The sequence below is a fragment of the Anser brachyrhynchus genome, assembly GCF_964034855.1.
Source record: "Anser brachyrhynchus genome assembly, chromosome: 14".
Classification (NCBI taxonomy): domain Eukaryota; kingdom Metazoa; phylum Chordata; class Aves; order Anseriformes; family Anatidae; genus Anser; species Anser brachyrhynchus.
This window is the reverse complement of record NC_137709.1, coordinates 5,504,895-5,531,601: the sequence shown is the minus strand read 5'-3', so window position 1 is coordinate 5,531,601 and position 26,707 is coordinate 5,504,895. Positions and strand designations below refer to the sequence as shown.

The window sequence follows — 26,707 nt, the reverse complement described above, 5'->3', positions numbered from 1 at the left end:
TAATACCAGCTGATGGATAAAGTGACGCTAAAGGCAGGTAGCCAACGTGATCTGCTGTCTCTGGTTTTTCTGTCCTTGAAATATGGAAATGTGTTCTTCTGCCTCTGTGGATGAAAAGGTAGGGAAGGAGTTGAACACTTCACCTGACATAAACAAGTGTTGCAGCAGTCAGAACCATCTCCTGCATGATGGAGCTGTGTATGCTCTGAGGAATTCCTTGGCTCTAGGGACAGCGTGAAGTCATGTGTCCCAGCCGAGTCCCCGTGTCAGAGCAGAGGAAGAGGATGGTGGATGGGGCAGCAGTGCATGGGTGTTGAACCTCAGAAAGGTTGATATGGTTCACAATGTCACTCTTTTCACCGGGCTGAATTTAATCCTAACAGGGAAATAGTGGTATCTTCACATAACATAACATAAGCATGAACATAAACTTTCTTGATTTATTTGTGCTTCCAAGTGTGGAATTTAACATCACATGTATGAGGACAGTGATGGAATAACAGGAGCTAAACATAATCACCCTTGCTTTGTAGTATTTTCTGTTTCTACTCGGATGTGGTTCCTTTTTTTGCTGAATAAATAAGGGATGCAAACTTGGTAAGTGGATGTTTTGACAGCTGACTTTAACACTGAGATTAATTGGGTCATTTGACTGGAAGCAAAAAAAACAACTTGGCTCCAAATTTGTGTACGAAACTGCAGTTATTTGCCACTCATACCCTAGCATTGTCTTATTGCAGTATGTTTTCAAGTATTCTGCGGTGCGTTAGATTTTCCTTTGTAGAAATATGCCCATGATCCCTCTCTCTCTAATATGCCACCTTACATTTTCAAAAGGTAAATGGGGTAACCTGCTCTAAAAATCCTACCATCACTTCTACATGCAGTAATCCCCTGAAACCACTTGGAGGAACAGACAGCCACAGAGATCAGGCAGTGACATTAGCACCAAGTTAACACAACAAATTTCTCAACATCCAAATTAGAATGGGGATGAAAAAGGAAGCAAGCAATGGTATTCATTTGGCTTTTTTCCACTTTGGCCACCAAAATGACTCGTGAATATTGTGACTGATGCCGTGCTGTGTTGGGCTCTTCTGGTTGCCTTTGTGCTCGTTCTGGACCAGAGCTGGGGGAGGCAGGGGTCTGAGTGCCGCCATCCCAGAATCACATGGTGGAAGTTGCTCTGTTAGTGTATGTTTATAAAATTATTGCAATGTTGGAAAATATCATCCAGTCACCGTGTTTCCTTTTAAACAAAAGACTTGATTTTGTTCACACCTTATGGCAGTATTTTTGTTTTTGGATGATAAATATTCCTCAGGAGTAGGAGTCTGGTACACAGCAAAGCATAAATTGCAGATCAGCTCCAGTTATTGGCATGCGGTACCTGCTGGAGGAAGGCTCTGACAGCAGGATCCGCAAACCTCTGTGAAGCGCAGCGCCGTGCTGTGTAGCTGCTCGTGGACGGCCAGGTGTGACCGATGGCGAAGCGGCGTGCGGTGCGGTGCGCGATGCCAGCAGTCTTCTGCCCCCCATCTCCTCGGGGCCTGCAAGCTGTGCGCTTGCATAAGGACTCGGGTTTGCAGGCTCTGGTGCAAAGGCACAAAACAGTAATAGCTATCAGCCAGCACTGTGGAATTACAAAGCAAAAATGACGTTGAACTGTAGGCCAGGCTGAGTCGTAGCACTGACCTTGTCTGGAACAGCAGGTGTCTGTGCCAGGTAGGAATTGCTGTAATTTTTCATATCTCAAATCTTAAAACAAGGAAAAAAATGCAGAGAGTAATCTTCCCTTCCATCTGTCCTTTCTTGATTTGTAAAATTGATTAAAGATTAGTTTTTATTTTGGAAAAACAAAACAAAACCACAAAATACCATATATATATATATATATATATAGTATTTTTTTTCCCATGGAATTTTCTTTGCCTTTAACAAACAAGTGAACAACCACTCCGAAACTGGGCTGTTCTTCTATACTTTTTATTAAACCTGGCTTCTCACTCCTGATTTGCTCTGGGCAATAGTCTTGGAAAGGACATGTTTTCAAAAAAAAAAAAAAAATTGTAATTTTATTTTCTAAGTTGTCTTTTTCCAGAATGCGTCTAGTTTTGGTTAACAAGCGTCAAAATACTTAGTGATGGGGTGTTGATAAGCATGATGTGCTGCATGTTTCCATAACACTCCAAATTAATCAATGGGCTTTTTTAGGATATACTTAAGGCACTTTCAGCACGCTGTATCTATTTAATAAAAAGAAAGGGAGAGAGAGGGAGAGAACATTTAACCAAGAGCACTCCCCCTCTTCCATTATCCCTGGAGACACTGGCATTGTTGCCAAGTCCCATAAATTTACATATGATGAATTGTAACATTTGGACTATTTTTAAAGTGAAGCCTCCAGGAATCATACAAATATGTGATGACTTTTTGTGATGACTTTTTTTTTCCACTAGGTGAGCTTCTGGATCTTTTAACTGTTGATAAAAACTTTGTGGTTTCTGACTGTAAATATTTTAAAGCAATGAATAATACAGACTGTATAGTGTTCCATAATTTTGAAGATAACATCCTCCGAAATCACATGATAAATTAATTTAATCCAGTGATTTGGGAGGGGGGGTCATGAGTCATGATTTGTGAATGTTTGGGTTTGGAAAGATGGATAGGAATTCCTTGTAAATATTCCTATCTCTGCATTCTTCCCCCAGAAAAGGGACAAGCTGTTCTCACCCCAGCGAGGCAGGAGGTGAAGGAACCGAAAACCCCATGGACTGGGAGCTGGGTGGGTCATTCGTCGTGCCAAGGATGTGGGGTTTGTCCCTGCCACCGTGGTCGTGGCAGTGGTCGCACCAGGCCTTGTGCATGGCAGGGGCTTTGCAATTCACACCCCCAGTGCACGGGCCCATGAGGTGCACCTGACAGCAATGTTTTTCTATCATTTTCCATGCACTGTTATTCCTCTGTTATAGGGAGGGAAATTGAGATTTTGTTCTTTCTTCAAACAAACAAACAACAGCAAAACACAGAAGAACAAAACTCACCACCTCCTAACCCCTGCGGAGATCAGGGTGTGCATCTTTTATGGTGGCTCGGCTGGCGTGCTGGCTTTTAGGAGGTGGAATGTGCTGGGAGAGTAGGGGTGTGAAACAAGTGGTGGAGTCTGATTCTGGACAACATCAGGATTGCTTTTGCATTTATGTAAAATGCTATTAGGATATTGGAAAAGGTAAATATTTGTTTGGGCAGCCTGAGTCATCGCGTTTTGACTGGTGTAGGATTATCTGGTTTTGGTGAGAATCACAGAGTAAAGGGAGCAGCACTTCTACCTCTTTTGCCCCTTAAACACAATTTGTTAATGTGCTGGAGAACTGTAGGCACCATATTTTAAGCAAGTAATGTGGAGAGGAGTAGTACTATAAAAGTCAACATGAGCTCATTACAATTCACTCAGTTGGGCTAATTGTTTTGGAAAGAAATATTTTCATATGTTCACTGATGTATGGCAGGTATGGTGGGAATAAACCCTATTTTTTCTGACAACTATGTTTTTACTACTTGCATGTATATAATAATTTATATTCCTCTAGATAGAAATAAGCAGTAAGTTGAAAATATTTTAGTATTTCCAGCTGAATTCCTTCTTACATAGATGAGAAATGTTTCTTGACAGCAGTAAAACTTCCTACACAATAGAATTAAAATTAAATAGGCAAGCTTGAGGAGTGTGTTTTTTTCTTGAAACTTCTATTTTTTTATTTTTCTCAAATGTTCTTTAGACATTAAGTGAAGAGAAGGTAAGTATTTAATGGTTATGATGAGGTCTAGAAAAACAACTTGATTGTTTTTGTCTCTAAAGGCGGTCTGAGTATCAGGCTTGTAAACTCTGTATCGCATATCCCTAGCTAAATTACTGTGTCTGTTATGTTGATCAGCTGGGAGGAAAAGATTATACTAAAACTTCCTTAAGGTTTGCATTCTCTCTCCAAATCATTGTCTAAATACACTCCTCTGAGTTTTATTGTATTGCTTGACTGATGAGGAGCAGAACTCAGCTGTAGTTGACAGTTTTATTTACTGTGCAGCTGAAAGATGACCTTAGCAAAGAACAGTTTATTACTGAAGAAGAGAGCAAGGTAACTCTCCAAATGCACTTGAACCAGGCAGATTGGTCTTTCTGTAGCTGCTAACTGGAATCCCTTGGAAGGGCCAAGCCCAACCTGCCACAAGTCCCACCGGGAACATGCTGGGGCTGACAGGCTGGGCGGGCTCACGGCCTCTTCTGGAGAGTGGCAGCCCCTTCCCACAGCAGTACTTGGGTTTGTGGCAGGTCAGGTCTTCACAGGGGTGGTGGCCTGGTGCTGAAAGATGTGATCGTTTTGTGTGACACTGTGATGTACTTTGTGGGGCATGTATTTTTTAACATCTACTATTGTTTCCTTCTTTAAGTCACGGGTGGCCAACGTCCCCGCGGCCATAAACATGCACCAGTCAGGTGAAAGGAAGGAAATAAGTTACAGCTTCTACCCAGTGGAGGCAACCAGCTCCTTTCTGAACAGATAGCTGAAACTCGTCAGAGCAAAGCGTCTCCTCAGTCCACTTGGTGCCACCTCATGCCTCTCCGTGGCCTAAAAGAGCTAAAGCCTTTCTCTTCCTCATGCTGGTGGGACCTTACGGAGTCCTGAGGGGTCAGGGCCCAGCTCAGCAGGAGAGAAAGCCATGTCCATTTAAGCTGAAGTAACCAAACACTGAAAGTTGTTGGGAAAGTGATAAAGTAAAGTGATAAAGTAAAAATTTGATGAAGTTGTAACAACTCAGCTGCCAGAGCTTTACAGGTTTTAAAGATGATGTTTCAGAGGAAGACTCCTCCATCATAGTCCATCAAGCTGTCAGTGCCATTGATTTACTAATGTATTTAAATTACTTTTTTAGAAACCAATGTGAATCTGTTGCGCATTTTTTTCTGGATTGCCTGAAACGACATTCAGATTGGCTGCAGGCTGGCTGGGTGCCATTCTAATTTACAGAAACTTTTCTGGTTACCTCTGCAGAGGAACGGTTCCTTCAGAAAACCAAAGTTTCTCCAGATTCAATCAATATTTCGTCTCAGTTTGTATTCCTGCTGATTAATTACTGTTCCCTTATTTTGCAGTCAGTAAGGCACTGAGGACAGTATTTTTTTTGTCTCCTTCCTACATCATCCATGCATGATAAATACATCTGTCTTTCTCCTGTCTTGGGTTTTCTCTGAATTTCACATTGCAGATTCACGGGGCTTTTCTGGGAAGGGAAAGATTGGAAATTCAGTTGTGATTCAACTCTTGAATAAGAAGCAAGGTTATGCATTTATGAAAAGCAAGTCTCCAGAGAGTTATTAGGCCATTGGCTGTCACCCTTCCTAACCAGAGATGGAGCTGATGAAGCAGTTCTTTGCCAGCATGGGCAAATAAGAATTTTGTAGTAATTTTTATGTGAAACTTTTGAGCAAATCTAAAGATTTCTATTTTCATAAGAGTGCAATAAATCATCTGGGATGATTAGTTGAATGCTAATGAACAATACGCTTATATATGCTTGCTGTGAAATATAAGGAATGTGGCATACAGGAACATAACGGCATTGCGTTAAGACTCTTGGTTTCTGCATTTTTCCCCCCGTTCCCATTAGGCAGTTTGAGATCCACATGGTCAAACAGACTTCAGTAGTGTTAGCATGTGTACCTTAGACTAAATGTTTTGTGTTTTTTTTTTCCTGAATGGACATGGTTTCCTGTGTCGGTTTTGAGGCATGATGAGGCAAGTTACCAAGGGCTTTCCACTTCTATTCAGTTATGCGTGAGCTAAAGGTGATCAACTTAATTATTTGTGCTTATTTAAATATCAGCAGCTTGCTCGGATTGTTAGCTAATTAAAAAATACTATTCACTTCATTCTTAACTGACCGGTTCATTTCAGCTTCTCTACTAAATTGAAACAATGTGATAGGGCTCTCTACGTGATTGTTGTAAACAGCTTACAGCTGGAGTTGAATATTACCAAATGTACTGAATGTTGCTAAATATAACAAAATGATAATAGGGCCAATCCTGGTCAGTAAAACAACAGTTCTCATACACATAGTCCTACAAAATATTTGTGAGCAGCTCTGTTGAAAGCATGGGGAAAGTGCTCATTTTATTTTTCACATTTTTCTGTTAATTAATTCAGCACTAGGGGTGTGTGAAGCTGAGCTTGGCTAATCACTTGTTTATATTTATACAAGTCAAAACTTGTTTGTTTATAGATACACTTTATAACAGATTTCATTAATGTTTGTTTTTATTCTTCGTTATAACATCCATTGATCTCACAAGACTTAATGACTTGAGCCTCACAACCTCATGGGAGGAAAGAGAGAACAAAATATTTGCCTTTTGGACGAGAGTAATGTAAACCTTGTTTTTACTGAAAGCTGATATTGTTTTTTGCTGGTAATAGCCCACTGTAAGACCAGGGTTCATAGGAGCAGCAGTTCATAAGTCAAAGCTTGCCTGCAGAGCCTGTGCAAGTGCTTGCATGTGTGAGTGTGTGCAGCCGCCCACAGGCATGTGTGGAGTTGTTGCTTATGAAAATGTATGTGCACACCCACATGCTTTTTGCAATTTCTCATTTATTGGTGAGTTCTTCCATGAAGTGGCATCCTTTGGGGGATTGTTTATTTACAAGCTGTGTTCATGTTGTCCAACCTGCTGAGAAAGACGGAGGATGGCAATAATCCAGCAGGTTCTGATGTGTCTGCCAGGCACAAAGGGGGGAGAAACTTGTTCACAGGAAGACCTTAATATTCTGTCCTGACAACTGAAAACGTTCTGCAACCCATATCTCTGTTTGGGAAATGGATTCTGAAACTGAGAATTTGAAAATATGGATGGCATGTACTGTTTGGTGTTTTGTGTGATGGGTTTCAAACTCTGTTTAATAACAATACGCAAAATAGCATCTGGTATGCGTCACTGAAGTAAGCTTTAGTCGAAAATGCTGATAAACATTTGCTGTAGACTGAAAGCAGCATAAATCTTGTCTGCTGTCCATGATAATGATGATAAAGTGGTTCGATCAGGCAAAAAGCTTCAGGCATCATCAAATGAAAGCGATGGGCAAGCCCAGAGTTGTGGGGAAGATGGATAGCCTTCAAACATTGACATTTCTGTCATTTCTTGACACAGCAGAGTCGCATGTGAGGCCCTGTGAAGTTGTCCAAGGATGAAAAAGGTATTCCACCTGGTCCTGACTATTCACAGCACTGTGAAATCTGCTCCTCGGTGGCCAGCGGCTGAAGAAATTCAGTGTGCTGCTGGTATCTCGATGCTTAAAGGAGGGCACTGGCTGGGTCACTGCGTTTATAACAGCGCAAGACGGAGCAGGAGGAGGAGGAAGAACCATTTGGGTTTTCCTCTGCAGTAACTTAATTCATGGTGGCTACTGTACACCAAGCGTGTCCCTATAAGCAAATGCTTTGTTGTTCCTAAGCTCAGTTTTGGTTAAAAGATTTCAATGCCTCAAAACTGGTGCTGCACAGACAGTCACCATCTGGCACTCTCAAAGCCAAAGCCCAGGCAGCTAACGTTAAGTCCTACTGGAGGCTGGGGAGTGCTCCAGGGGCTGGTGTGCGTTCGGTGCCTGGTCTGCGGAGCCACATTCGTAGCTAGAGCCTGTGCTGGGTAATAACTTTCTGTAGCCGGTGTTACTCTTGCTTATTTGTTTGTGTTCTCTGTGTTTTAAATTCCGTAAGCAATGCCTGGGGCTGCCTGGACTTTTTAGGTAAAAATAACTTTCACTTGACAAGTAAGCAGCAGGAGCGCTAACTTTCATTTCGGCTACTGCAAGTCTCCTTTCCCCAGTGCTCTCCTGAAGTTATAGGAGGCAGATCTCAGCCCAGGAAAAAGCCAGTAAGACTTCTGATTTCAGAAGCTTTGAGTCTGCACTCTGGCATCGTAGTAAATTTATTTCCTCTTGAAAATATGTGGTTTTCTATAAAGCAGAAACGCTGTTTTGAAACAGTGGAAGAAGTTTAAGGCAGTAGCAGAAACTGTAGTACTGCAAACTGTGAGCTCAGGCTGATCCCTCTAAATGATAATGTTACACATGATTTATAGTTTTTCCAAGTATATGCTCCCAAATGGAGAGTGCGGCACGAAGTCCCATGCACAAATTTGCTGGTAATAATTTGAATTTAGTTGTCTTGGCTCATTTGACTACAAACCTTCGGAGTCATGTTACCTATCACTTGCTTTTTAAGAAGATTTAAAATGTTCTCTCTGCAGGACTGACTCAAACCACGGTGTACTCTTAGCCGAACAATGATTATTTTGTTAATGTGGACTTGAACCATTTCTGTTAAAGGCCCCCAGGTGAGCAGTACCCAGTGCCTGCGTCAGCGAGCTGCTGGCACATCGCGGCGCGCTGCTCCTGCGTGGCTGAACGCTGCACCGCTGCCTGCACAGATCTGCATCCCCATGCTCTATTGCTGAGCCTCTGCTGTTGTAAAAAGAACAGGGACATGGCTTTGTAAGTAGGTTAAACAAGTCTAACTGTGCTAATGACAGACGAGTTCTCTTCTGTCCCAGCCACCCCACAGTCCCTCTGCCGGCTGCTGCTGTCTGAGCCCCAGGCCTGGCTGAGGGAGGTGCTGGGAGGTGCGGGGATGTGCTCATGGGCTGCTGGAGATGCTGCAGGGGTCCTGCAGCTCTCGTCCGTCCCTCTCTTTCCTCTGCATTTGAGCCTTTGGCCGCGTTGCTAAAAGGGATGCAGTGACCTGCTGGAGGCTGCTGGGGGGTCTGACGACCCTAGGGCAAGCAACTGAATCGTTTCATTGCCTTGGTCAGTGCCCGTTGAGCCCCTGCCCTCCCTTGGCCATGTGTCTCCAAAGAGACCCTGATGTAGGGTGGCACCTGGCCTCTTGTTCCAGCCCCTGGCACAGGGTCGAGTCTCTGCTCTCCGAACCGCAGTGCTTGTTAATGGGTTAAATATTTTGTGCTTTATTTTGCAGCAGGTTCTTTGATTAAAAGCCTGGTTTGCATCTTTGCTTTTCCTTTTATCTGTGAGTTTTTGTGCAGTCACTCACTTGTTCCAGCTCTCTGTGTGTGCACAGACCATCTGGCACGGCTCGCCTGCCCGGCAATGCGCAGTGCTTTCAAGGGGAAAAATTATTAATCACAATCTGGATGGCGAGGGGGTTAGGGATTGGTTTGATTTCAGCTCCAGAGCTGACAGTTCCACAGGTAGTTCTTCCGAAAAGGTTTCTCAGCAGCCCCTGCGTGCCGCGGGGTGGACGTGCGAGGGGACGAGGCCAGAAACCCAGATATGGAGCCGGTGGCAGGGAGGAGGCAGGAGCAGAGCTCCTCGGAGGCTCATCCTCCGCAGTCCCTCCCTGCTGGCCTGCCCGGCGGCTGTGGTGCTGCAAAAAGCCTCGCCGTGCTACGGAGCGCTTTCTTTAGCGCTTCTGGGCTTCAGACAGTTGTCCTTGGAACAGAATTCACTTCCCTGGGCTTCGCTCCATTTTGCAGGGTTTGGCCACTGCAGATCGTCAATTAAAAAAAAAAATATTCCTGGTCACTGTAATATTTTAACATTCCTTCAACAATTGTAGCTTTAGAAAAAGTGGTGTGATTAATTAAAGAATATTTTACGAAGGATTCTTTTATCTAAAGACTGAATCATGTGAGACGTGCTCAGTCCTAAAAGTAACCTGAAAATAAAAGGCTAAAATAAACAGCGGTTTCTATTTACTGCCATTTTAGAACTTAGAATTTTGTCAGCTATCTGTGCACTTTGTGTCCACCTCTCTTTTCCTGTCAAGAGATTTTTTTCCTGTTGTACATGTGGAGACATATTAGTTGCTGAAGGTGCTTGCTTCCGGAATGGTGAGACCCTGAGAAATGTTTTATGCCTGAAGCAGCTGCCTCAGAAATGCACATCCCGGTGCCTCTCTGCCCAAACCCAAATCACCTTGCGTTCTTAGCAGGAAAGGAAAGCCAGGAGAGAAAGTTTATGTTGGTGGTGTAGGGAGGTGTTTTTTTTTTTTAATTTATAAAGAAATACGAACCAGTATTGTTTTCTCTTTCTGATCTTTCTCTTTTTTTTCTCTCTCTCTCTTTTTGTCCCCTGAAGTATCTCTCATTCTTTGCTATCAACTGGCAGCGTGCTGCAAAGTGACATGGAGTTTTGAACTCCGTCTTTGGATGTGGGCAGTGGTGACATTTTGAAAACATCATTCTGTCAGAGGTCAGCAAGTCCAGGTCGCTTCACGTGAAAGCATCTGGTGGGGCTGGTAGCAGCAGGAACTGAACAGTGACATGAGAAGTTGCCCTTGCCTGGCTATTAATATGTGTGGAATTAGCAGGCACTGAGAGTTGTATCTCGTGAGCTGTATTTTGTGGTGCTGAGTGGGCAGCAATCCAGTTCGTCTAACTGAACTTTACTATGCTGCCGTTTCAGAATTCGTTCATCCTTTTGGGTTTCTTTCTGGGGCTTTCCTTTTAGGAGAGGCGCCGTTATTTATAGCAATGAACACATCGCAATCGTTTGTCTTGCTGGCTGCGGAGCGGGGCAGAGGTCTGATCCCCATCCTACGGAGATCTCTGGGTCTCAGCACTCTCGCAGGTGTGAGCCTCCTGCTCCTCTCTGCTACCTGCCCTCACATCGAAGCTGGCTATGCCAAGCCCCCAGTATCCGCACCTATATTGAATATGCTTGTTAGGTGGCTTTTAAAACAGATTTTTTTTAATACGTCAAAAACTGAATTGCTTGAAAATTGGGGAATCGGTTCTTTCAAGGATATGAGCTTAAAATGCCTTGTTGTTGTTAAAGGCCATAGATTAAATCCTGGCTCACAGGCTCACATAGATTAAATCCTGGCTCACAGGCTAGCTGGCTGTTCTGCCTGCCACTTCGCTGTAGCCTTTACCAATCCCTGTTAAGAAAGTGCTGACTAAAGAGCAGGCTGAAAATCATTCATTCTACCTTTATATTCTACTTGCAAGCTGAAGTATTTTTTGCTTTGTTTTTCTTTAAGCAGAATCTCTGGAGACTTGTTAGGCTATGAGATAGGAAAAGGCAGCCCAAAGGCTCTAGCTGGGGGCATTAAATGTCCCAGGCAGCCCCACAACGCTGTGGAATCTCCAGTATAAAATATAACAAGGGGCGAAAAAGTTATTTTCAATCACCCTAAGATGACTTGACTATAATTTCTAAATTTCCAGGTATTTTTCTTGGATATAACAATTACATGTGTTCAGAGAAGCCGATCGTATCGACATTTCCATGGCAACCCGTTGTAGCATTTCAGATATTGACCTGGAGGTCATAAATTACTGAAGCAGAATATTTTTGGAAGACTGCTGAAATCTATCAGTCTGCTGCAAAATGCAGGGACAAGAGTGTAGCGACACAATGCAGATGAGAAAACACAGGCTTCGGAATAAAGTTAAGTGGAAATTTTGTTCAAGACTCACCAGACTGAAGCCCAGAGGAGTTGATTTCTGCCCTTTTTGGTTTGTTTTTGGTTGTGGAGCTGTGGCTGGATGTGTGGTACAGGTAGGATGACTGTAACAATGTTGTAACAACTCCTATTCCACTTTTATTAGTGGTGCTGATGGGCTTCAAGAGAGCCTCACCTGGCTGCCTTCCTGCGAGCTGTGTTATGCTGGCTGCTGGTGGTGGTGGTGGGATGTGGGTGGGAAGGGTGCACTCCCTGAAGTAGTAAAGCCTTTGTTCTATATGAAGGTGTTTACTGGTTCACAGTAACTGACTGACACCGTTCCACCTGGGACCCTCTTATCAGACCGCCTGAAGAGAATTAAATGGTCTGCTGTGCTGCTGAAATCCCGCTGGAAAGGACTGGCAAGGGGCAGAGTGTTCCTTGCAAGAAAACTGGTGTGTCTAAGCTCTGAAGATTTGCAGCAGATAAGATTGATCGCACTGGTAGGATTTACAGTCCTTCCAGGTCTCAGGTCAGACAACTGGAAAGTCTGATTGTCTCTGAAGTGATGGTAGGGGCATTTCCAAGATTCTTTGGGAGGAAGGATCTGCTAGCTAAAAGGCCGCATTTCTTCCGTCAGATTATTTCTTTTTGATTTTTTGAAGTTTTTAAAGGAGAACTCAGACACTTTGAAGTGTGAGATGGAACTGTACTCCCACCAAGTGAATTACAGTGTCTCTTTCAAACTCCCCATAGGCAACACATGTTATCTGATAGCTAATTCTCACAGAACTTACATGAATGCATCTTCTGGGAACTGCCTATGTAATAATAAATACTTGGTTGGTAAATGTATAGTTTTCATGCAAACCATGCACTTGATCCCATTGACACGGATTTTAATGGAGAAGTTCCCAGTGAGTTTAGTGGGGGCAGACCCGGCGCGGTGCTGTGGGAAGCTGGGTGACTGAATTTGCTGGGATTGCAAAACATTCGTGTCTGCTTTCTGTTCTGCTTCCATCTCGTACCTTCTGGGTTTTGTGATTTACTTTGCGATTCATTCAAACAAAACTAAACTAATATGTGACTTGAATTTGCATCAAGAATTGAGCATTGAGAAGCTGACAAACTGAACATATTCCTAGCGAGACCACCGCGCGCAGGTCCTCACTGTGACACCCCTCTTGTGTCTGCTGAGAGACACCAACGTCTTTCATTGTTCACAAAAGTTATTGGAGCCCCTTGGAAAAAGTTCATATTTTCCGTAGAGTTTTACCACTGTATTCCATACAAAAATCTTCTGCTTTCACATATTTTGCAGGGATTACTGTTGCAACAGATGTGCTTTCATCACATAGCACACAGGTTTGTGACAGCAGCGTACACGTTTGTGGAATTTGCTCAGGCATTTCAGGCAGTCTTTTTCTGCCTTCTGGCAGCTTGGCCACTGCGAGCTGATTTTTTTTCCCCCTTTCATGCTTTGTCAATACCCTTCCCCATCTCAAGAAACACATCATTAGTTTGAAGAAGTTCAACCAATTTGTCATTAACGAATGTGATAAGGAGCTTTCAGATCGTAAGTGACAAAGTTAGAGGTCTTGGGCTTTCTGCACAAGCTGCTGCTTTTTCCTTTTAATGAGCCCAACCTTTCTTCCCATCGCCTGGTCAGGTGTGCCTTCCTCCTGTATTTGTTACAGAGGCATTCAGAGCCGGGATGTAATTTTGTTAAGCTCTGCCAGTAATAATCATGCCTCCATCCTTCCTGGTGCTTTCTAATTAAATAATTTTCTAAATTTTCTTTGTACAGCCCTGTTTTGAGATATGCACTTCACTGTCCTTGATCTCATTATTCCATTCTTATTTTGTTTCTAATCAAATTTGCAGGACATACGCAGTGCCTTCCTTTCCCACAGTACTTTCCAAAACTCACTGCTTTGTGTTCCAGTAGCCGTACCTCCTTCTCATCCCTCTTCTCCAATTCTCTGAAAACTGCTCGTCTGATTTCAATAATTTAATTAATGTTGGGCTGTTCTTCTCTGTGTTTCTTTAGTTCACCAAAACTACTTCAAATTCTACAGTATAACTTCAAGCAGTCCAAAATTTCTGCCTCTGTTGTTACTGGTTTGTGCTTCCAATTTGCCTTTTTTTTAACAGCTGCGACTAATTTGGATCTCCAAGTGATGCCTGGGCGATTTCCATCCCTATAAGAGATCCTGGTATCTTTGAGGTTTCTCATCCCGTTTTTCAAAGAACCAGTCATACATCCTCAATATTTTGACCATGTATACCAAGAGGTCATGTTGCATAAGGCCTCTGCTGTTCTCATTTCATTTTCTTCCAATATGTAATCATCTTACAAAGAAATCTCTGTAAGAATTTTAATATTTTGTTAGCACTTAGGAGAATTTCTCATCCATGGGCCAATTTGGCTTGAAACACAAAAACAAAAGGCAATCTTTGCTCCCCAAATCCTAAAATACCCATTAAACCCAAGCAAAGCAAGTGTCAGTTCTGTTCTAGCTGAATAGAAGCACACTTCCTTGTGTACTAACACCAAAAGCATCTTGCAGTATTGATCTTTTCTCCCATTCTTCCAGAAATCGTTGTCACATGCAAATACCTTTCTCACTTCCTTTATAATAAATGCAAAACATGCAGGTTTTTCAAAACAAGCTTCAAGCTTTAGGCGTCCAGGAGACAGTACTGCCTTCAGTTTCTGTGGAAAGGATCTCAGGAAAGTAATTTTATTGGTTTCATGGATCTGAGGGAAGAATCAATAAGGCACCTACACACTTTGAAGCTCCCGGTCTGACCTCTGCATACCCATTAGCTGCTCTCCTCTCTTGTTTCTCCCCCTCACAGTTGCCTTAATGACAAAGTCAAGGTAAGCCCTTGGGCTTCATTTCATTTCATTTTTTACTCTTAAAAACCGCAAAGTGATTAACAGGATGTTTCAGCAATGCTGCCAAGAGCTTGGGGTGAATTCACTCCCCTTGGAGTGCCGGGCTCAGGCTGGAAGAAGGGCTGCTGTGCAAATCCACGCTGGGATCTGCTCTGCTTTGCAGAGGGTGGTAAGGACACACGGCTGCTGCAGGTGCTTTCATTGCTCGGCAAAGTCTTTGCCAAGAGATGCTGCTCCTGCTTGGCTCAGAGGTACGTGGTGCAATGTCCTCGAGGGCTGCTGGGCTCCCTTGGCTTGTGGGCAGAGCACAAGTCACCGCGCTCCTGGGGAAGAGCAGCTCCGGGCGCGCTGGTCGCCTGCCAGGGAGGTTGGTAGGCAAGGTGGGACGGCACACAGCAGAGGGAGGAAGCGAGGAAGGAGTGCCATTTAGTGTCTGCTTGTAGATAGAACTGTATGCCTGCAATATGTTTTGCCTTCTGCTGGCAGTCCTGGTGTGAAAAGCAGCATAGCTTAATTAAGCAGTGTCAAAAAACTCGAATCTTCCAATCTGTCTTCCAATCTGAAGTGTTGTTCTTTGCTGATTTAGCTATATCTTGCAAGAGGTCCATGTCTTTATGGTTAAATGATCAAGTTGATGAAGAATTTCAGCGTCACCTGATTTCTCATGCATTTTAATGGGGCTTGGACAAATTTGTTGGGCTGTGGATGTCATCATTCCATCCAGGTTTTCCAAGCAAGGATTCGTGCATGCTTTGACTGGAGTGAATCTGCAGTGCCCAAGCTACGTGGGACTTCAAGTGTGCTGCACCGATCGTCTGCCCGTGCACTGTAAAGCCGGCATGTACCATGTGTGTCCTGCTTACTGTGTGCACGCAGGGAAGTCTTCAACATGCTCTGCACATGTGAGGCAGCACTGAAGGATGTCTCGGATTTGCTGGGTATATGCATGGCATCTGCAGGCTCGCTTATTCCAGTACATTGCAGCTGAAGTGGATTTGCTACGCCCATTGAGCTGGTTGCCTCATGACCAGTGCTCTTCCATGATGGAGTGGTCCAGAACACCAGGAGGTTGGTCAGACATCTGGACATCTAGAAAAGTAAGACAAACAGTCATTGTTCTCGTATTCCACATGGACAAAACATCTGGGAAGATAAAGAGTAGAAGTAGGAGGAAACCTGGGTAAACTGTCAGAACCTGAGTCTCAAGGATGTGCTGTTCTCAAGAGCTTTGTTAGGATTGTGGTTGATAAGAATCAAGTTTCAGTGGTTTTTGGATTGTGTTGTTGAACAAGATGAAACTTTATTTTCTAAACTAAAAATGGAGAATACAACAGGAACTTGTTATTGGGTAAAGAATTTTTCCTTACTAGAACCATCTTCCCCTCAAATATGAAAGATCCTTTCCAAATGCAAAAGTTATGCAGACATGACTGAATATAGAAATGTAACTGGAAAACAGTGCTGTTGTTCCTTTTTTTTTTTTTGGCTAGTTTCACCAGAGACCACCCACAAAGGTGCATCTTCTTTGCTGTTTCTTTTTTTTCCTTTTTTTTTCCCCCTCTGGCAGAATACAATACATATTGGCCAAAATTAGAGCCTGTTCTAATTTTATAACTGTCCTTATCAAAGCAGGAGTGAAATGTAGTCTGAGTTTTCCAAATAAAATAATATAAAATTAAGGGAAAAAAAATGAAAAATGGATGTTGAAAATTTGGTGCAAATGACTAATCACAAAGGCTCTAAGTTCTTGATCAGACAGACTCGTCCATACTGGCCTTTCCCTCTGTGAGCATGGGGAAGCATTCAGTCAGACCACTTGGTTGAGGCATTTTCCTAGCTATTAGTCAGTTTTGGCTGTACTTTTTTTCTAGCTTTGAGTGTTTGATAGTGGTTTGCTGAATTAAAGCTTAAGTCCAATTTTGACTTGGTATTTCCAATCTGTTTCATGACTGGTATTCTCAAATTTTACTCGTCTTGAGAAGCTGTTTCTTTCCATTCTGCAAATTCACTCCTTCTGACCAAATGGGCAGGAAATGTATTTAATAATTCCTGTGTAACCAAGAGAAACCCAGGGTTCCCTGCAGAGGTACGCTTTGCAAGGGCTACAAATGATTCCTCTCTCCTTGCGTCTGGCTCTGCCTCGCACCGCTCCATGTGCCGTCTGATGTATGATTTCGCAGTGTAAGCAAAACCTTACAAATGTGGTTAGAATGTGAGATGTTTATTGTCTCGTATGATTTAGAAGCCAAATACTCGGATCTCTGAAGTTGCTTGTACACCAGGATTAGTGTCATTTGCTCACTATGGCAATGATCTCTCATGTCCTTCAGTGCACCCCACGTACCACCAGCCCCTGTCGTACATTGTTCAGACTTCCATAAAACTTTCAGAAAAAGAAATTCAGCGGTTTGCACTTGAGCCTACATTGTAGCCTAAATGATCTCACTGCTTAAAAATGTTTTCTTGGGTCTAGGTTTAATAATTTTTCACAATCTATCCTTTGTAGCTAGCCCTCCTCCACTTTCTTCTTTAAAAAAAATTCCTTCCCTTCCATGTGCCAGTGTTTTCTAGACACATACGCTGTTATCAGATTGTCTTAGCCATCCTTCAATCAAGATGTACTTTTTTGTTCCTGTAGATGATTATTTTTTCCTTCGTCTTCATCTTTATGTAAATACAAAAATTGTACTAATGTAACCTCCTGCAGTTGAAATGATGCAACCTCACTCGTGTGGTTGTGTAACTCAGTTCTATGGGAAGACAAATCCCGGTTAGAAGGCGCCTTTGTCCCAGTACCCACGCTGCTGCCTGCGCTGAGCATCGCCGTCCAGAAGGTAAGTGATCTAGGACAATGCACCAGAAGCGTGCCTTGAAGTGAACAAACAAGAAGATTTCCACACCCATAAGAAAGAAAAACAAAACAAATGGGTAGGCAGCTTAGCAACATAGTGATCAGCTGAGTAAATGTGTGTCCTTGAGCAGAGTTCATGTTCTGCTGTGGTTTGGTGGTGTTTGGAAGGAGGAATGACTCTTATTCATACATTCATATTCCCAAATAAGTCTCAGTGATTAAAACATCCTGGCTGAGCAAGGCTTTTTTATTTTTTTTATTTTTTAATATAAATTCAGTATTGGAGAACAAAGCAATATTCAAGTGTGGATTACACAGGTAATCCTGCAGTGCTGTCCGGACTTTGGGTATAGTTATTTTATATAAATAACTGCTTCTGGATGCTCTTCCAGAGGTATTGTGCCTGTATGCTGTTGGAGTGACATCATATCCTGATTCTAAATTAGAAAAGGTTTCAAATGCATAATCACAACATAATCACAATTAAAACTTTAATAATTCAGGTGTCGAATCCCTAGTTCTGTGTCATACAGAGGATTTTAAAGAGTTCCTGGGTCAGTAACTTCTCTCAACTACACTAGTAATAGTCCAAAACTCTGTAAAGCCATGGACTTTGCTGGGATTGTGCTAAACATCGACCAGCACTGCTGAGTGTTGACTCTCGTCCCACCTCCATTTAACATGTGCTAGATACGTTCCAAAAATGGGGAGAATGTTGTTCTCTGCAAAGAGGAAAATAGATCATTGAATGTCTGTGCTGTGGTATATACTAACCAAAACACAGAAACTGGTGCCAGCAAATTCCTAGCTAATATATCCAACCTATTTCTTTAAATGGATTGCTCAGCAGTTCGCTGCAGCCCTTGCCAGTTAAATCATGAATGTCAGTAGGAACTGGTGGGAATTTAACTCAATAAAAATGGAACTCCACTGCTCAAGGTAATGAAAAATCCAGAAGTGAGTGGCACTTGCTAACATCCACACGTGTTCTCCCTCATCCAGCACTGCAGCAGTTTGGCCAAGGGGTTAAGACTTAATATATGGGAAGTTAAAGCACAAACATTATTCACTCAAGGGCTTTGGAAATCACTGTTTTGCTTAGTAAAATCATTTGAAAGTCCAAAATTGACGATCAGAAGTGCTGCTGTGCTGAACACAAGTTTCTGCCCAATAGATACTAGACAGTTTGGGACAAACAAACCTGAGCAAAGTTATGGCCTTACTGGGAATTTTCCAAGGGACTCCCATTTGGTAGAGGGGTGTTATACATTGCTTTTAGCATGTGAAGAGCGTCTTTCATGACTTTTTCTAACCTTTTGCCTAATTTGCTGCTCTTTGCTGGTACCAAGGTGGCACCGGCTCACAACAAGAAAGGGGGCTCTCAAGGGCCAGAGGATTGCCCAACAAAATTGGGGAAGCAAATAGGAGGCACTCAGGGAGGTGGTGCTCACTCCTGGGGCTAAGGGAGCGAGGGCAGGCAGTAACAAAGGAGTGGAAGATGCTGGGTACCTCACATTGCCAAAATTCATAAATCGTTTTTGTCTCTGTCTCCTGTTATTTTTTTCCATGGCTTGTCATTAGCAATGTCAAAAGTGTTCTTGAGGTTGGCATGGAATAACTATGCCCAAGATATCAAGGTCAACATCAGCAAAAATTTTACCGTCCTTGGCCTCTCCCAGAATGTATTATTGGGGTCTCCAAAGAGAGAGGAAATACCAGTATGCTTCTAAGGACGGGGAATATCTAAAAAATGGTCCAGAGTAACAAATCCTTTGTTTCCAAAAATGGCCCAGTAAAAGTCTCAGGAGATTTTTAATGAACCTTCCATCCATTTGCTTGGTGTCTAGGACCTCAGTTTGATTCACCTGAGGGTACTTTGCAGTATGAATATTTCTTACTATCAATAAGAAAAACAGAAATATGAGTGTGCAGTAATGCTGTTACACAGTGCCACACCTGCATTGTGTCCCTGTTAAACATTTGCACCACGACGTTTTTGCTCAAGGGCAGCGCAAGCTGGCCAGGGCGGTCTTGGGGGTGCTGCCTTGGGCAGCTCCCAGCAGCCTAATCCTGGCAAAATCTACCTAAATCCCCGAAATCACAATTTTATGCTCCCTGCTTGAGGCTGAGTGTGAAATTTTAATTTGCACTTGTCAGTCTGAAGTAAGGGGAAAAGGAAGAGCAAAGAAAAAAAAGGCATATGAGAAATTTCACACGTTGCACCAAACACCACAACGCAGTGCTTTCCTGCTGGCTTCTCAATGAACCACCGTGTGGGCAGTTGGCAGCTGGCACTTCTCCTTCCGAGATGGCTGAACTGTGAGCAGAGTGGGTAGTATCACCTACGGCTGAGTTTACATGGCGTTTCCTCTGATTAAACTCTGCTTTTATTTTGCTAAAAATTTGCCAAACTCGACTGCTACAGGCTGAAGATTTTGTGTCAGATGTGTGCCGGAGCCAAGTTACAGCGGAAACTTCAATGAGACGGGTTCAACAGGAAGACCGCATCAGTGGTATTCTGCTCTTCCTTGATGGATACAGTAAAGAAGCTCTCCAGGGGAGCCTCTGCCCAGCATTTTGTTTTCTTTTTGCCGTCCAGGGTATCCATTCACGCCTTTGTTCCTGATCCCTGCTCTGATGGCTGAATTTCCTCTTGCGTGTGTCTTCCCTGCCACTAATCACTGCTCTGGCTGAAGTCTCACAGCCGCTAGCGCATCTCTTTCCATACCCCTCTGAGAAGAAGAGAGCGTTTCTTCCACATCCAGCAGAGGAGGGGACCCGGTAACCAACAGTAGGAGCTTGAAATGCCCTTGTGTTCTGGCTGGCCCACGTGAGGCCCCTTTTGTTTCTTTTCAGCAATGTGCACCTTCAGAACACATCTCCTGTAATGCCACATTGCAGATAGAAGTGGTTAAGGTTTCTGAAAATCAAAGGCCAATTGAAGAGCGTGCACTTCGTGGTACCTGCAAGGAAACATCTTTGTGGTGCCTGCGATGGGAGGGAGCTCAGTCCTCCAGCGTATCACCGTCTTTTCCTTCCCCAGACACTTCCCAACGCACTTCTGAGTTTTTACAACGTGCACTAATGGAAGTTCCACACAAAATTATTCACCATATTCTTCTGTTTCTTCCCTACACGTGCTCGTAGTTTGTCCGGTCAGGGATTCAGCGCAAAAAAGCAGTAAGTGAGCGTCTCATTAAAATCCGTGAGATAACACACGTGCACTGGGGAGCGGGGTTAAGGTCGCACAGACATTAATTGTGGTGGTTCCTGGTAAGCAGCCTTTGTAGCTGGGACAGCTGTTGACACTTGGCTGCTTTAGAAATGCAGGGGTTCTTATTTTTCTCTATCAGCTGAAGGACAACCTGTGCTTATTCCTGTTACCTGCTGGACCTGGTATGATCCAAAGTGTTTTCTAATGGATAATCGGGCAGTGATTGACTCCTGAAATACTTCCAGTGGGAGTTAATCCAAAGCTCGGTGAAATCATTGGTATTCCTTAGCGTCAGACTGCTGGAGAAGGCCTAAAAAATCTATAGCTGTGCTACAGATAAGTGGTATTTAAAAAATGCCAGTCTAAGGCTCTTGGATTTTTTGTATTTCAATAAATGTAGTTATTTAAAAGGTAATATCAAGAGACTATGCAGAAAAATATTCAGTCATTGAGGTTTTCCTTTGCTCCAATAAGTTTCTAGCAATGTTGATGACAGTCACTGCTGCAGTGCTGGAGTGGTGCAGATATTTATCTTCTGAGATCTTGAGTTACACTAATTTATATAACATTGCCATGAGTCTAACAGCAACTAGAATTGCCCTAAGACAGAACTCACTCTTCACGGGTTGTATTTTGGGTGCTGTCATGAGAACGTACTGAAAAAATAAGTCATTGGACAGAGCAGGGCATGTTAACATCTTTTAGCTAATGACTGCGTGCTACCAACTAACCGGTTGTTTTGATCAGCTGGGTTTTGCAGCAGCAGCTGTAAAATTTTGCCGGAGTCGAGATTATGGAACCAGTACTGCGCAGAAATCCAGGTCCTGGTTGAAAAGCAGTGCTAATTGAATCTTACTGAATGTTCTGGATTTTGAAAATGTTTTCAAATGTCTTGGCTTGCTGAAAAAGGGCAAATTTTGCTTTCACAATACAGCACGCTACAACCAAACACACGAGTTAAGGCATTGCATCAGAACATGGCCTCATATTATACAAATTTTTCATTTTTGTTCTTCATAGGCAAATTCCGCAGTATTTAATTGGATAACACCTCTGTTGACATTGCTGGAAGGTTTACTAACCTTCTACTAACATCTATCCAGTGAATCTATCATGCTAACATCTATCCAGGGAAAGCAAACATGGGCTGGGCAGAGATCATCTGTTTGTGTTTAGTTCCTCTTACCTCCTGGTTTGTTGCTTATAAAAACCGGATGACCTTGTTCATGGAGAAAATAATGCCATTAAGTGAAGCCCTGAGGCTGTGAGAGGGCCTTCGAGGAACGTCCCTGGGGCAGGGGCAGCTGGTGGGGCTGTAGCACGGGCAGCAGGATGCGCTTTGCACCGAGCGGTGCCCAGCAGTGCCCTGAGCGGTGTGGTCCCTGGAGAAGTGCAACCATGGGAGCATTGCTATGTAGAGACTCTTTGAATTTTGTCTTACAGGAAAAGAGTCCTTTTATTCCTATCAACAGAAGAGTTTAATGGACGTTAGTACCAGGTTTTGATATCGCTGTGGTATGAAAGCTGCCAGCTCTGACACACAGCCACCCACGCCGTGCCTCTCGTGCAGTCAGCAGACGCAGGGAATTTCCCTTGGAAAAGGTCGCAGAGCATTTAGGTTGCTGTCTTTTTCTGAATCACTGTCTGGCGATGCCTTTTTCTCTCTGCTCACTATTTATAGGGTCTAAGGTGAGCAGATTCCTAAACAGCTAGCTGCATCGGATGCTAAAGTTGGAGAGGGTGACTCATTCCCGTGGTTAGTGACCTAGTTTGAGCTGTCTGTAGGGGAAGGTGTGTGAGATGTAGGCCGTGTTGTAAGAATAAACTGCAGCAGTGGAGCTGGGTGCATCAGCCAACTTCTACTATATTCACGTAGTATTTTTCTAGGACAAACCTTTCATACTACAGATCCCAGGATGGAAACTAGTTTCTAAAAGCTAAGGGTTCACAAATTGTATATGACAAACTTTACATTCCTAGCGTAGGGACTGTGTTGATCCCTAAACAGAGGACGTACATCAAATATATGAGTACGGAGATATTTAAAGTGTTTCCCCTTGGGGTGGATGCATGAAGTTTCTGCAGGGTTTCAAACTGAAAGCCAGTTTACTGGAGCTGCGGACTAAAGACTGTCGCCGGAGCGTTACTGAAAAGGCAGAACAGTCGAGCAGAAATTACTCGTCTCCAGAAAGGAATAAAGGCGAACCGCCCCATCTCATTTTCTAAGTTAAAAAAAATGCAGCTTCTCTTTCTTATTCCACATAGCTAATCTTGCTGAATTATTAAAGCTTACATAGCCAAGAAGGTGGCTTCCTAAGTACCTGACATATTTACCTGTAAAGAGCTATTAAAATGCTAACTGCTGAGTCTTTTGTGTATCTAGTTACGCGGTGTGCAGTGTGCTGGAGATGAATGAAAGTGAAGAGGCTCCTTAGCCTGGCACCAGGTTGCTTTTAAAGGCCTGCTCAAAGCGCAGCTCACCTGCAATGCTGTCCAATTAATTCTACAGGTCTGTTCTCCTGCGTGCCTCCTGGTGAAACAGCCAGTCGACAAACGGCTGGAGCCAGCTAAGCCCTTACCTTCGATTTCATTTTGCAAAAAAATCGTTTCATTGGCTTTGTTCTTCTCTCCACTTAACTTCTTAGGAAACTGCAGTGGATTTCTGAGGCCATCAGACCACCAGTTTGGAAAATGGAGTGCATGATTACTGCTTCCCCCAAATCCTTCCCTGCGTGCATGAACTCGATAATAGTGTAAATCCATTCAGGGCTCCAAATAAGCAGGTAGCGTTCTGCTTACTTGTGTTGCTCTGCAGTAAAGTAGTTGGAGGGGTTGCGATACATGTGGCAAGAGGATGTTTGCAAGTAGGCGAGGGCAGTAGAGTTACACTTCCTGTGGATATGTGAAAACAAAATTTAATACTAAACAATTTTGGGTTCATTGCTAGAAATGCCATTTTTAATAAAGGTCTCATCTGTATTCCATCATGTAAATTTGCCCATCTGTTTTCATGATCTTTTTCCTGAAGTTAATCTAGTTTTTTCCAAATGGAGCATATTTTCTTCAAGTAAAGCAACATGGGTCTGAGAAGTGAAAAGACAGTTAAAAAGTCTCTTATTTGTCTACAGTTTAATTAGTGAAAATAGTGTATGTTGTATGCAGAGAAAAAGAGAGAGGTTGGCTTTCATGAATATTAGTAGGCTGCAAGATTTGACAGCTTGAATGTAGGTTACAGACTTTCAGTTCATTAGTGATACCAAGAAAGCAATTACAGTTTCTGGGAGACAGGTAAAGTCTCCAGTGGCAGATTTTTAGGTTGTTGGCATTCGTTGCTCCGGATGGGTGAAAGACACTTTCCTGGATGCATACGTGGAAAAAAGTGAGCCTTCTCAGAGCGAGGTAAATGAGCAAATTGACTACCAGGAGAAGAAATAAATGACTACTTTGGCTCCCTTTATTATGGCCATTTCTGGCTGCTAACCTTTTGGTGTGATAGTTGCCATTCAAGAACAAATCTGAATTCTTCTAACCTTTCCCCACCTTCCTTGCACCAGAGTGCAACAAGTGAGTTTTTTTTCTTGTTCTGCATTAGAATCTCTTTGAAATGTGTTTGATGGGAATGGAAACTTTATTGTGCCTCCCTAGAAGAGGTTTCCTAGTTCAGGCATCGATGAGCTGCAGGACTCTTTGGCTGCATGCACCACTCTTCGTCTTGACATCCTACATCTCTTGTACATAAAACATGAGCCAAGCTGCAAGCACAGCTTCGAGTACGATAGCCAGCATTCCTCCTGTGCTCCTATGGGAGAGCCAAGAGCACAGTGCCCCCAAAATCTTGCTCAGACTGCAAACACTGGGCTAGAAAAACATGATTTTGACTTAGGCGGTCAGGATTTTATTAAGGTTTTTCAAAGCTTTATCAGTGTATTTACTGGTCCTATTTCATCTGCTGCCACAAATGCCAAGCTGCATCACTTAGCAACCCCATTTCCCCATCTTTCTACCTTCAACCCTCGTAATAATGCCAAGTACCTCTTTAGATCTGAATTTAAGCAAAGCAACTTGACGGTGTTGTCTTGCAAAGGTTGGCTGTCCTGGGGCGTTCCTGTGGTTGAGTCCCTTTAAGCTGATCGTAGCGTACAGCCTTTCCCTGCAGGAACAGCTTCAAAACTGAGCGTCTCTTACACCAGACAGTTGACCTTGGCAATCGGTGGAAGCTAAACTGTCTTTCATGGCCAGTTTGGCTGGCTTGAAGAGTTGGGAACAAGCATCCTGATTATTTTTCCACTGAATGCAAACAGGTGGCCTAAATTTTGGAAGGTAGCTCCTAAGTTACAACTTTTCATACATCCATAAAAGTTTTGTTTTCAAAAACTGCTGAGCTATGCTTGCTGTAGAAGTGAGGTTCTTGACAGCATTTCAGTCAGGCACCAAAAAGTAGTTGTTGGGTGAAGATCCTAGCCACTGAGGCTTTGTTTGGATGTTGATAGATACAACTATTTTACCAGGCGTGGCGTAAGACACCAGAAAGGCTATAAATATAATTGGTTTAAAACTAAATTATAACATCACAATGCTGAAGCTGACTGTCCTTCATCACGAGAAAATGAGTTTTCATTTCTGTTACTAATCACACTTGAATCTGTCTTGGATCACTGGAAGGTCATTAGGTTTTCCATTTAGATGTTTACTAAACGAGTTTTAAATTACTGTAACTTTATGCTATTCATAACTCTCTGATTTAAAAAGAGGCATAAATCAAGCCTGAATGGGCCCTAAATATGCACTAAAAATACTCTGGGATGTGTCTGACCTTTTCACAGTGGATGAAAATCTGCCTGGTGCAAACTATTTTTTTCTACCAGTGATGCTGGGTTTCTAGCAAAAGATGTCCCGGTGGCAGTAGGGAGTCCTGGCAGGATGCATCAGTAAGCCTGGTAAACTGGTACGTGGCAGGACATTGCAAAATAAATGGGGGCACCTTTTAATGATGAAATTTTTGATCCTTGAAGAAAATTACAAGATTTTCACTTGTTCAGGTGCACATATTAAATCCAGGCTGTGTTACAGAAGAGGCTGAGCCCTTCCCCGTGCACTCAAGTCAGGTGATCCTGAAACAGCCAGGAGAGAAACCACACAATATTTGCAGGAGAGCTGGCACCTGACAGCTTTAGGCCTTTTAATGGTATATGTATTCTACATTTGGAGAAAACCTTACTTTTTTGGCATGTCTTTAAAGGCCTGACCTTTTTCCCAGCGGAATCAATGAAGTTTTCTGCTGGCCTTAGTAGGAACCAGATTGATTTTTAAAACTTAACCCTGTTTTATTAACTGGGTATTCCATTTTAAAAATAAGAGTGATATTTTTTTTCCTGTTTAACAAACAATAACATTAAATGATGTTGATGAAATGATGATGATAAAAACTTACATGAAAATGAGATGAACTGCACTTGACATTTTCCATAATGCCTTGCAGTTCAGAAATTTTATTTGCTCATGAATAATGACATCCAAGTCTCTGACCATATAAACCTTTAAACATAAAAGCATCACGGCAAGTTCTGTGGAACTCCATATGTGCCTACAGATAAAGAAGTTAGTGAGTACTGTGTGGCTGTAGACCATAATGTGGCAAGAAATCCACTTTAGGATTAATTTTTTCCTCTGTGCAGCAAGTTCTGTGCTCCACAGAGCCTCGTTTTAGCCTTTCTGAGGTCTGTGATGGGGCTCGGTGCAGTTAGTTCCCATCACAAATGTACAGTGCATCTTTGTGCATTGGAGAAACCATCGGGTGGGTACGGAGGATATCGGCCCCATTGTAACCAGCACAGCACTCTAAAACTGTCTTATAGAAAAAAAAATTAGAAATTCATAAAAATGTGCTTATTTAATGCACATTAATTTAAGCTTATTTAATTGATGTTACTAGAATATCTTCTTTTGCAGTTCAGATTCACAAGAGCAAATTGAAATTTGTGAAGGGAAGAAGTAAGAATAAAGCTGGGCTCAGTCTGCTGGAAATGTGGCTGATCAGTGGCTCTGTGTGCTGAAGCTGGGTAAATATCTTGTGTCTTCGAATTGACTTCAGAGTAAACAAAATGTTTGTTCCTTCTGGAAAACTTTATTGGCGTAAGGTATGGTTCACCTTACTTCAACTCATGCTCAAAATAATCTTGTGGGCCTGTTGTTGTTCTTGGAAGCTAATAGGGAAGAACATATGCTAAGCATTGGTAATGTCAGTTAAGCCCTTAATTAGTGATGAATGAGCCTTAGTTTT

General features: G+C 42.8%; 1 protein-coding gene across 6 annotated transcripts in view; it reads left to right on the top strand.

Annotated features, from left to right (window-relative positions):
* Nucleotides 1-26,707, top strand: part of ADAMTS2 (ADAM metallopeptidase with thrombospondin type 1 motif 2) — a 179,939-nt gene that overhangs the window by 64,469 nt on the left and 88,763 nt on the right. The gene's annotated exons all lie outside the window — the stretch shown is intronic.